A 12,315-nucleotide genomic window follows, 5' to 3' on the forward strand; every position below is an offset into this window, starting at 1 on the left:
AGCCTGCCTGGGCGACTGCTTTTTTTGAGGACCTGAGCTAGCACAAGTTTGCATCTACAAACTATAGGTGGCCATCAGTCTTTGATTCCACAAGCTACAGATTCTACCTATGGAAGAGTCCAGATTGACCTATCAGAATGCTTGTTTAGAGATAGACAAGTATGGCATGGGTCTTCTAACTAAGGCATGTAACATGCCTTACAAGATTTAAATGGTTTTCTTTTTACAGTAGGGTTACTAGCATGATACATGGTGGGGGTGGGGGAGCAGAAGACATGTGTATTTCACAAGGCATCTGGCAATGTCCCGCGTATGACACCTGGTCCGTGAATGTTGTAAGGGCTGTGGGGTGATTAACCCTGACTAAGCCCATCAAAGGACACTTCGGGGGGAAGGCTGTGCAGGATGCGTGGGAGAGGTGCACGCAGGGAAGATGGAGAAGACTGGGCAGAGACCCAGCAGGCAAAAGCTGCCATCCACGGGGATGCTTCCAGGCCATTTACTACACACCAGGCAGTGTGTGAGACACATTGCATACTTTATGTACATAAACACATAAAACCAAAACGAAATCCTTCAGATAAGCCTCTGAAAGAGAGAATTTCCTCTGGGTAGGGCTGAGGAAGCCAAAGCATGGGCAATTTGTTCAACCTGACAAAGAATGTACTGGTGGTTAAGGACCAGGATCTGAAACCAGGTCTGTCAAGCCCTGTGCTAACCACCCCCCACCCCTGCCTCCTGTCTTTGGGGGAAGGATTTCAAGTTCAGTGTGGCCAGACTTTGACATGCAGTGTGAGGAGTGGGGGGAGACGAGGGTCTCTTCCGTAGGACGCTTCTTGCACAATTTGAAAGCAGACCTGCAAGCCCTTTTTACAAGCAGCCAGTGTCCTCTGCAGGGCAGCACATGGGGGTGCGGGAGAATATGCGGTGAGCCTTGGGCTGCTCTGCAGACACTAACAGCACGGCCACCCCACCGACGGGGTGGCCTCTGGGCAAAACGCCAGCAGGATGAGGTTCAACCTGGGGAGGGTGTGAGCTCGGTCAGGTGACGAGATCGCCCCTGCCTGTAATGCCACAGGTAGCGGATGTGACCCATGCTCCCTTCGCAACGGCTTATTTCAGTTTTAACTGTGGCGGGCGGGTCCAGTCGAGCTCAGCCGGCTTTCGTGCCGCCAGCTCAGCAAATCGAGAACCTTGCATCTTCTGCACTTCTCTCGTAAGCCCTTACACAACTCAGTGGGATCTCGCTTCGTACCATGCTCATATGCAGCCTAGAAGTACAGAAAGCTTAGCAGCTCCTTCAGGGGAAGGGAGTCACAGGGTAATGCTGGGGGCAGTCTCTCTGCTTCCTAAAGGTCATGGAAAAAAATTGAGCTACTGTTTTTACAGTTGCATTCTAGATAATGTGCCCTTATATTGGCTTTTCATTTTTTTTTTGTCTCAGTTTCCCTGCTTCCTCATTCCCCTGTGATCACCTCTGAAAAGAAAAAAAAAAAAAAATATATATATATATATATATATATGTATGTATGTATATATACACACACACACACACACATACACACACACACACACAGAGAGAGAGAGAGAGAGAGAGAGAGAGAGAGGGGGGACAGGGGGCTGGGCTGTAGTCCTTGTGATAGGCTCTCCTATCCGTAACTTAAACTAAACCAGGTATAGGAAATGATTCTAGAACATACTCAGGATGGGATCTGGTACTAAGTCAATCACAGATCATCGCCCCATTTGTGATTAGATGGGGGCAGTCAGTAGTCCCTGGAGCGCCTGAATTACAATGACTCAGTCACACGTGAGGTGACTGGGCTGAGGGACAGGGTTGTGCGGTAGCTCTAGCACCCGAGCAGCATGAGGCCACGGTAAATAGGAAGGCGATGGCTGGCAAAAGGCTGACTTTTGCTTAACTGCCTTGGAAGGCTTGAACAGAAGAGACAATGTAGGTTCAGGTTAGTCAACTATCAACCCGGGGCATGCCGTGCCGGCCAGGACCCGTGCCAACTAACACTGAAATACCTCCTGCAGCCATAGGACAAAAAGTGCCAAAAACACATCCCAGAATTCATTGTTAAGGCTGAGAGCTCAGTGGAGACTGAACGTCTCAGTTCAAGAGGTGGCCCCTGCTGACATGAGGGCCCCTCAGAGGAATAGAGGCGACATGCCACAAGAACGTGTTTCTCATCGGAACATGCCAGCGGAACCAATGGCACCTTGACGCCTCGGATGAGGACTCTCAGACGTCTGCATCGAACAAAGGTACGGGCAGAACGGCCCCACTTCCCATAGCGGCCAGCAACACACCTGCAGGACGCGGGCTCTATGAATCTCGGGCCCCACCGGAGCAGAGGTCCAGGGGGAGAAACCAATGGCAAACATTCCACCGAGGGACAGAAAGGGCAGTTTCCCCTGAAACTGGAGCTCCAATTGGTAGTTTTAGACTCCTTAGTTCAGCGTAAAAGAAGAATTGTGTTCTTTTAGTGTCACTGATACTGGTTACTTTCGGGAGCTAAAGGGGGAGGGGGCATGGCGGCAACTTGGGGACTCCCTGGGGTCCTCTAGTCCTTCCACACCTGGTGATCACTGAACAGACCATTGTAACAACCACTGCCCACAAAAAGGGCAAAGCAATCAAGAATGCAGATCCCGCTGGGCTGAAGGTCTCTGTCTCTCTACAGGGTGAGCAACGTAGATCTGCAGCAGCGTTGGATGAGGGTGAGGGAGATCGAGAAGGCGTGGCTGCAGAGAGAGCTGATAAATGCCCACCGTGGACTTGATGCCAGCTGCAGCAGGGAGTTTGTCCTCCCAAACCTGCCTGCATGAAGCTCGCTGCTAGAAACTGTAGCCAGTCTCCACCTTGAAAACACAGTGGCAGAGCAGACCCAGTGAGGGACGTGCCCCGCTCTGAACAGTGCCACAGGCCAGAATGTGGCAGATACCACTGGCTCCTTGCATTCTGAGCCTCACCTGCAGTGACACCCACATGTGAGCTCAGACGCACCTTGTTGTACTTCAAAGGAGCATGGCCTGAGTCGATGCTCCAGGGCTTTCTGAGATGCCAATAGAACTCACTTGCTCTCCTCGTAGGCCCAGCCTGAAGGTAATACCCTTGGGAGTGACCTTCAGCCAATGGGAGATCAGTGTCAGTGAATAACGGCTTTAGTCTCCCGACTTTCATGGGACGTTTCTGAAAAGTATTCTGTTCATTTCACAGAGACTCTGAACGAATTGCCCAATTGCCTTTGGCAGTGGAAGCAATAATGCACGCTTACATCCTTTTCCTCCTCCTGTGTCTGCCTCCTTCACTTGTGCTTCCTGAGATCATCTCTCAGACAAACTACCTGCCCTGAAACCCCTTTTCAAGCTCTACTTTCAGAGGAAACCAGACCAAAACACACAAAATGTCTTGAAAATCTTCATATTTTCTACTGATAACAAATGTGCTCACGCCTGCTAGAACGGTAGCTGGATTGAATATTGGATAAGGGGTATTTATTATTTAGAGCCAAGAACAGTATGAGTCTGGGGTATGTGCCAGATTTCAGATTTCTACTGCTCTGCAGAATCTTCACCATAAAACGTGGTGGAGATGCTGAAAACCCACAGTCACAGCCAGACGAGTTATTGCAACTGGAATTTTTAAGTCACTCACATAACATATTTTTGGAAAAAGTCTACCCCAGAGCAAAATTGGAAGCACTGGAAGGAAATATACCTTATGGGCCTATAATTTTTTAGCTTTCAGATTCCCTTACATATCCAGTTCAAGCCATCATTAGTATTGCTTTGGGGCACTCCAAGTTGTCCCCAGTGAGCAGTCTGCTACTGGCTCTGACCACTTTCTAAGAAACATGAAGTTCAAGCAGCGTCTAAAAGCTTAGATCAATGAGTCATGAAGAAGCTAAATGAGATGACTAGCCTTCACAGAGCTCCCAGCCCCAAGTGCAACACGGAGGAGTGCTGACTGATGCTCTCTCGGGCACGGCAGTTAAGACAACACTTAGCACTTTGCAGCTTCCAGGCCCAAATTTACTGAAATCCTGTATACTCCATAGCCATGCCTTTGAAACATGTCATATGACTTTCGTTTTTCTAAACAGAGGAGAAGAGATTACAAGTGACTTATTTAATATTAGAGTGGTCAAAACTTTAAAAATTGGAATTTAGTGGGCCCTGAGTTCAGGAACATTCCTCCTGTGGCTGTTTAGAATTTAAATCGGACTGACGTATCATCCCAGAAGTTTTGTTTTGTTTTGTTTTGTTTTTTTCCTGTACGCTATTTCCTGCAGTGTCCTAGATCCAAGTGCCATCAAGGAGTTCTTTGAAGAGAAGGCACTGGCTTCAAGCTTTTGAGAGTGAGGAATGTTTTTGTTGCACTCAACAGGCCACAGAGGTCTTGGAGACTCAAAAATCATTGTTGAAGACAGTAAAAGAGTATTTCCTCTTCCTCACTTATTGTGAATACACAAAAGAGGAGGTGCAAACTATAAGGAATGGACTGACAGGTGTAGGGTAGAATGGACATCTTATTGTGTGACCACAAGTAGTCCAAAATTAAGGCACCGTTCCTTTATTATGCTACCTGAGTTGAATAACTTTTCATTTAGAGTGCTTCTTGCAGAAAGTGTATACATGGACTTCATTTTTTATATTATAAAATTTCCTTTTAAATGTGGCTAAAATGACTCCGTTAATTAAATGATTTTACATGACCTTTTCACATAGATATAATTTCTGAAGTTCTGGTCATAGTTATACCCCAAAAGCCTAACAATCTTCTCAACATATATAAATCTAATGAAAACTAAAAAGTATAGAAGAGAATTAAACTAATCCAAATTACACTGATATAAAGTAAATATACAGTAAAAGCCTGATACCTAAGTGCCATTTTCTTAAAAGCCTCTGGGATGCTTATTCAAAATACAGGTTTCTTGGCCTCACCGAGGACCACTGGATCAGAATGTCCTAGGGTAAATTCCCATTTCTCTTAAGCACACTCCACTCCTACCCCTCCCCCTACCAGCACGGGGCTGAACAACTGAATCCTGGGAGGTGTGGACAACCAAAACCCTGAACATTGTATCCTTACTCCCCATGTGTGGACAGCAAGTTGCATAAGAGTTCTGGTTTATAAAAGCGTGTAAGTTGGGATTTATTTTTCTCACACACACTAAGTCGGCCTGTGAGTGTCTATTAGCTTTGCTCCACCAGTGCTGTGGTGCCAGGGGCAGTGTCTATAGGTCCCCTGCATCTCATTCTCAGGACTCTCACCTTCCACTAGGAAACACTACTCAGCTCACATTCAAAACACCTGCTGTCACCCTCAGAGGGTGCAGCCTAAGGACATGCACAGTCATCAAGAGATGCCAGGTGTATTAGCAGGGTTCTGTTGGCCTCTTTCTGATGTCTCTGTTAAGCTGTCCCCCTCTGACTGTATCACCTGTAGCTGTTAGGCTACACTAATAGCTGATTAATTGCTCTATTCTTTTCTTTAAAAATTTTTTTAACATTTATTTTTGAGAGAGAGAGAGGAAGATGGATCACAAGCAGGGAAGGAGCAGAGAGAGAGAGAGAGGGAGAGAGAGAGAGAGACAGCATCTGAAGCAGGCTATAGGCTCCAAGCTGTCAGTACAGAACCCAACATGGGGTTCGAACCCACAACCCGTGAAATCATGACCCGAGCTAAAGTCAGACACCTTATGAACAGAGCCACCCGGGCACCCCAAATTGCTCTATTCTTTTCAATGATGCCGTGGGCATAAATTTCTTTAAGGTCTGTGATCCTCGGCAGGGATATTTTTTGAGGCTAGTATTTGAATTTTTCTTAAGTTTATTTTATTTGGGGGGGGGGTGGGTAGAAGAGGAGAGAGAGAATCCCAAGCAGGCTCCACGCTCAGCACAGAGCCCAATGTGGTGCTGGATCCCACGACTGTGAGATGATGACCTGAGCTGCTATCAAGAGGCTGATGCTTAACCAAATGAGCCACCAGGCATTCAGAGGCCAATATTTGAATTTTGTTCTCGCTCTGGGAGAACATTCTTTTTCCTCTTTCTTTTTCTTTTGGTTATCTCTGATAAAGTAGATGGCCTTCAATTTAGCTTGTTGTTCTAGTGCAACTACCAGTGTCCTCTTAATAACTTTCCATAAAAATCTCCATTGTTTTAGAAGTGCCCTGGTGGCTCAGTGGGGTAAGTGTCAGACTCTTGGTTTAGGCTCAGGTCGTGGTTTGTGAGTTTGAGGTGATTCAGGCCTCATGGTTTGTGAGTTTGAGGTGACTCAGGTCTCATGGTTCATGAATTTGAGCCCTACATCGGGCTCTTAACTGTCAGCACGGAGCCTGCTTAGGATTCTCTCTCTCCCTCTCTCTCTGCCCCTCCCCAGCTTGTGCATGCTCTCTACCTCTCTGAAAATAAACTTAAAAAATATATCTCCATTGTTTTTTAAAGCAACTTTAGGTTTAAATACCACTTGCTCAACTCCAAACAACGTCTGTTTCTTTGGGTAAAGCTTCAGAGCTCTGACCTGCCTTTCTCTCTTAGCAAAATCTCTGAGCCACTGCTCTTGAGATGGGACACTCCTGATTTATGAGCAGGATGCTGGGTGGAGGCAGTAAACTTAGGTTACCTTAGCTTGCCTCTCTCAGCTTTGAACCTCCCGGTATGAATGATCTAGGGGAAAGGTGATTAGGACCTGCCAGGCCTAGAGCAGAAACTTTGCCCTATAAGTGGGGGACAGGTCAAAGAAAGCCCCAACCTCCTAGGCTTGCTTGGAATTTAGTCTCTGAAACATGGATCTGGGAATACAATATGAAATCCTGGCATCCTGTTCCTCCCAAAAGATGTCATCGCCCTTGACTAGGAACTGTGAGGAGTTGTTAACTACATTCTTAACCACATTCACCTGAGGAGTGGAATGTCCCTCTTGCAGAGCTGGATGGGGAGGAAAGAAGCAGGTCAGGTCAAGTGACACAGACTCTGTTCTAACCAAGATTTAGTAGATTTTTGTTTTAAAAAGATGTTTCTTCGTTTTCTATAAAGCCTTAACACAATTTCCAGAGACTGTGTGTGTGTGTGTGTGTGTGTGTGTGTGTGTAACTAATATTCATGAGTTACAGTTGTATTGCTGGGGACACGTCTGTGGAGCTACTCACACTGCCATTTTGGAAGTCATCTCTTTTCTTGATTCTTTAGACCTGTTAATGCATTACAGAATTTGCATCTCCATCTGTGGTTATTAGTTGCCAGTTTTTCTCATTTGTCTTCTTATAACAGTTGCAGTGTGTTATTGTGGCATGAAGGTTTAAAATGAAATTGTTCAATTATTTCCTCTTTATTAGATTTTGAATCTTAGTTGGAAAGATAGTCTCCACTCCCATGTTATAAAATAATTCACTCATTTCCCCCTAGTACTTGTATGATTTAATTTGTACATTTAGATTTCCAAACATTTTTAGTTTCTTGAAGTGGGTCGTGTGAGGTATAATTTCTAAATTACCTTGTTCTAAGTGGCCACTTAGGTGTTCCGAACTAATGACTAAAAATTCCATCTTCTTCTCAGTACTTGAGATTGCACATGTTCCACATAGATTTTAGTTGGTTTTAGATTCCATTTTGTTTTCTTGGTGTATCAGTCTATTTATGAGCTATACTCTTTTTCTTTTTCTTAAATATTTGTTTCTGAGAGAGAGAGAAAAAAAACATGAGTGGGGGAGGGGCAGAGAGTGGAAGACAGAGCATCTAAAGTGGGCTCTGGGCTGAGAGCAGATGCTGGGCTCGAACTTATATAAACCATAAGATCAGGACTTGAGCCAAAGTCCAATGCTCAACTGACTGAGCCACCCAGGCACCCCTATGAGCTATACTCTTAACTCTAAAGGTTTTATGCTTTTAAATGGTTAGCCCTTTCAACTCAATTATTCTAATTTTCCAGGGTTTTCTGGAAGGCTCTTATTTATTTATTTTAAAAATTTTATTAATTCTAGAATTAGCTTATATAGCTCCGGGCCAAGAAAATAAAGTTAAACTGTTTGGAATGTGTGACCACATTTACACATTAACTTTAGAACTACATCTTTTGATTGAGTTATTACAGAAACAGCAGCACTAAATATCCAAAAATATTTTAACAATACACATGAAAAGTCTAAATGAGGAAAAATCTAAGATACCACTGAAAAGCAGGAAAAAATGAGTTCAATCAAATGGGCAGACCTTCTATAATTTTGAATACAGTAAGTGGTGATTTTCTCTTCTAACATACTTTATGCATTGTTGTTTTTGGTCTATAAAAGGGCAATTGACTTTTGTGTTTTAACTTCATAACCTGCTAAATGACTGATTCTTTTGCTGTTTGTATTCATTTTTTCACTGTCTGTCTTTGGTTTTCAAGGTATACTATTATAAAATCTATAGATGAAAATATTTTTTTCCTTTCTTGTAACTGTTATGCCTCAAATTATTGATCTTGTCTGAAGGACTGGCTAATTCTCCCAAAATAATAATTAGTAGTAATGGATAGTTCAGTGTCTCTTGCCTTGTTCATGATGTTAGTGAGAATGTGAATGATGTTTCCATCTTAATTAAGACGCTGGTGCTGATTTGTCTTCATTTTCGTGGAATAAGTCCCACTTAGCCATGATGCATCTTTTTTATGGTACTGTTGGATTCTATTCACTAATGATTTTTTAGAACCTACATCAATATCTGTGTGATTAATCGGTGATTTGGTCGTGCAACTGTTGTTGCAACCATCGTCAGATTCGGGGACCCCCTTCATAAAATTAATTTGAACGCTTTCCTTATTTCATAAACCCTGGAACAGTGTAAGCAGCAATAGCAGTATTTGTTCTTTGAAGGTCTGATGGAAGTCTCTGTGACAGCATGGGTGAGGTCCTTTCTGGGGTATAACACTTGGATATAGTTCTCTACTTCTTCTAAGGACACTGAAATTCAAACTTTCCCGTCTTCCTGGGGTTGGTTTTGGCAATTTGGCAATTTTGTTTTCCCAGAAATTCAGCTTTGTTCATCTAAGTTTTCAAACTGATTTACAAAGAATTGTGTAAAGTCTTCTCTTACGAATTTATTATATTTTCCCGGCCATTTTTTATTTTGTGTATTTATGTTTCTTTCCTTTCTTGATTGTGTTAGATACTTATTTGTCTTTTAGGTTGTCTATTAGTTCAAGACACCAGCTTGTGTACTTAGGTATGTTACATTTTTCTTGTTTTCTGATTTGTTAATTTCTGCTTGTATCCTTCTTACTTTATTCTTTCTTTGTATTTATTTTTTTCTTTTTCTTCTCTATGAAGTGGATCTCTCCACTTATATTTGTATTAAAAGCCATGAATTTGTCTTTAAACATTGTTTTAATTGATTCTACAAACTCTCTTTTGTATAGTTTTAATAATTTCTAAAAGAAACCCTTCAATTTTAATTTGTATTTCCCTTTGATTCAAGAGAGGTTTATAAGGAAGTTTGAAAATTATGCATCTAGGGGCGCCTGGATGGCTCAGTCCATTAAACATCTGACTTCGGCTCAGGTCATGATCTGATGGTTGGTAAGTTCCAGCCCTGAATTAGTCTCTCTGCTGTCAGCACAGAGCCTGCTTCAGATCCTCCGCCTCCCCTCTCTCTGCACCTAGCCCACTCTCTTTCTCTCTCAAAAATAAATAAACATTAAAAAAATAATAAAATAAAACTCTGGTTATAAAGAACTTTCTACCCTCTTTAAAAATTAATTTCTAGTTTCATGTATCATGATCAGTGAATATCGCTTGCATTGTTTTTAATGAAACATATTCAGATTTGGTTTATTATTTTTTTTAAGTTTACTTGTTTTTGAGAGAGAATGTACATGCGTGTGTGTGCAGCAGGGAAGGGGAGAGAGAGAGGGAGAGAGAGAATCTCAAGCAGTCTCTGCACCGTCAGCACAGAGCATGATGCGGGGCTCAATCCCATGAACCGTGAGACCGTGACCTGAGCTGAAGTCAAGAGCCAGACACTCAACCAACTGAGCCACCCAGGCACCCCTTGCCTATTTTTATATGTTAAAATTTGCATATCCTTCTTTATTAAGTTTTGTTCCAATTACTTACTTGTCTTAGCTTGCCAATATTTTGCTCAAGTCTCTTCTTATTGGTGGGATTCTGATTTTTTGCTATGTCATTTGTTACTAGTATCTATTGCTGTTATTTTTTTATTAACATTCAGAAATGTTTCATATATTCATTGCAAAATTATGAATTTACTAAACACCATAATTCTGCAACATGCCAGACAATTCAAATCTACAGAGAGGAGCACCATTGCCCCTCATGTACCCATCACCTTAGCTTTAATAGTTCTTCACTCAAGGTAAGTACCGTTCCATTTATACACTTCTACCAGCCCTCCACCTGCTTTCCCTGCATTATTTTGAAGGAAATAATAAAATAAAATTGCCAATTTTTTTTCTTTTTCCATGCTTTCAAACAGGTTAACACTAAGATTATCTAATCTTTAAAAGTTTGTCAGAATTCCCCTCAAAACCATCTGGGTCTAGTGCTTTTTGGTTGTTGTTTGTTAGCCATGTCTCCTATTTCTTCTTTGGTAATTGTTCTGAGGTCAAATTTGGTGGGCTGCACTTTTTCTAAAAGACCATGTGTTTCATCTAGTTTTTCAAACATATACAAACAGTATTATAAAGCATGTTTCTTTTGATTTTAAAAAGTCCTCTATTTTATGGTTAATTCCCTTTATATATTTTAATATTATAAACTTGTTTTTCTGCTTCTTAAAAGCCATTATTGTGAATGAAAAGATAATAAGCTTTAGACCAGGAGAAACATTTGTAAGCAATATATACGATGCATTCAAATATGCACATAACTATGAAAATAATAATAAAACAAGCAGTCTAGTAAGAAAAAATGAACAAAAATTTTGGACAGGTCCACAAAAAATATATGTGAATATCAAATAAGCACACTAAAAGAGTCTCCATATCATTAGTCATCAAGAATCAGAGTGGTGCATGGATGGCTGGGTCAGTTGAGTGTCCGACTCTTGATTTTGGCTTAGGTCATGGTGCCATGACCCTCACACCCATGTCCTTCAGTTGGTGGATGGATTTTTTTTTAAATGCAGCAAATATAATGAAATAATATAATGAAATTAATGAAATACTTCTTAGGGATTCAAAACAAATGAACAATTGATACATACCAGAAGGATGAATCTCAGATATGCTTTAATAGGTAAAAGAAGCCAGACTTAAAAAGCTATGTGCTGATAATTCTGTTTGTATGATGATCTGGAATAGATACACTTACAAGGAAGGAGACGACGTCATTGGTCACCAGGTTAGGGGACTGGGAGAAGAGGTGACTATGTGAGGAGCTCAAGGGGGGATGATGGAATGTTCTGTATCCTGATTGTCATAGTACTTGCACAACTCGATGCACTTGTCAAGAGTCATAAAACCATGCATCAGTAAGAGATTATATTTACTGTATGCAAATATAAAAATAAAAATAAAGTGGATAGGTATCAGGATGGTATAAAGGTAAAAACAAATTCAAGGAAAACAAAATAAATACATCAGATATCCCGTTTTTTGCTATGAAATTGTTCTTACTCCTTCACACCCCTCTGTGTGCCAGCAGGCTGACCTTTTTAGGCAACATCAACATACTCCCTTTCCAACAGTCTTTTGGTGGGCACAGCCAGATGGGACCCCCCATCATGAGATCAGAGGAGGGAGGAAGGCAATGTTAGGGTATTGATTCTCCTGGCTCCTTCCCTGTGGGACTGCCTCGGGCTGGCTGTGATCTTCCACAAATCACAAAAATTCTTCTGGTCATCCTAGCAACATGAATCTCCCCTTTCACTTTCCGGCATTCACTTCTTCCTCTGATCCTTTTTGATCTAGCCAAGGTAACAATTCCCACTGATACTAGCCCTAGGGGATTACCTCACAGAGGTAAGAGGTTTCCTTACCTCTGTCCATACTTCTGTAAACATTCTTCTATTAAAACCTTTCAAATCATCCAATTTAAATTTGCCATCCGTTCCATGCACAGATCCTAACTAATAATATAGTGAATGAAGACTCACGAGAATAAATGTTCTGGGGACAGCAAGGAGGCCAGCTTCACTGGATTAAGAAGCTAAAATTTGAATAACTGAGAAATAAGGTAAAATGCACAGAGTGAGGCCATAATCAGCAAGGTCACAAGATCTAAAACTAGGTTACTCTTAATTATGTGGGGAAAAATGAAACCATTGGAAACTTCTGAACAGCAAATTCATATTATGAAAGTA

The 12,315-nt window shown here is 41.9% G+C and overlaps 1 long non-coding RNA gene across 1 annotated transcript in view; it reads left to right on the plus strand.

Annotated features, from left to right (window-relative positions):
- LOC147572094 (uncharacterized) overlaps positions 1-9,347 on the plus strand; it is a 39,051-nt gene extending 29,704 nt beyond the window's left edge. The window contains exons 2-3 of the long non-coding RNA XR_015246911.1: positions 2,691-6,255; positions 6,288-9,347. This is a non-coding gene — a long non-coding RNA (uncharacterized LOC147572094). The remainder of the gene's footprint in view (positions 1-2,690; positions 6,256-6,287) is intronic.
- Positions 9,348-12,315: the final 2,968 nt, after the last annotated feature.

The sequence above is a fragment of the Puma concolor genome, chromosome F2 (assembly GCF_028749965.1).
Source record: "Puma concolor isolate L17-30 chromosome F2, mPumCon1.1.hap2, whole genome shotgun sequence".
Taxonomy (NCBI): Eukaryota; Metazoa; Chordata; class Mammalia; order Carnivora; family Felidae; genus Puma; species Puma concolor.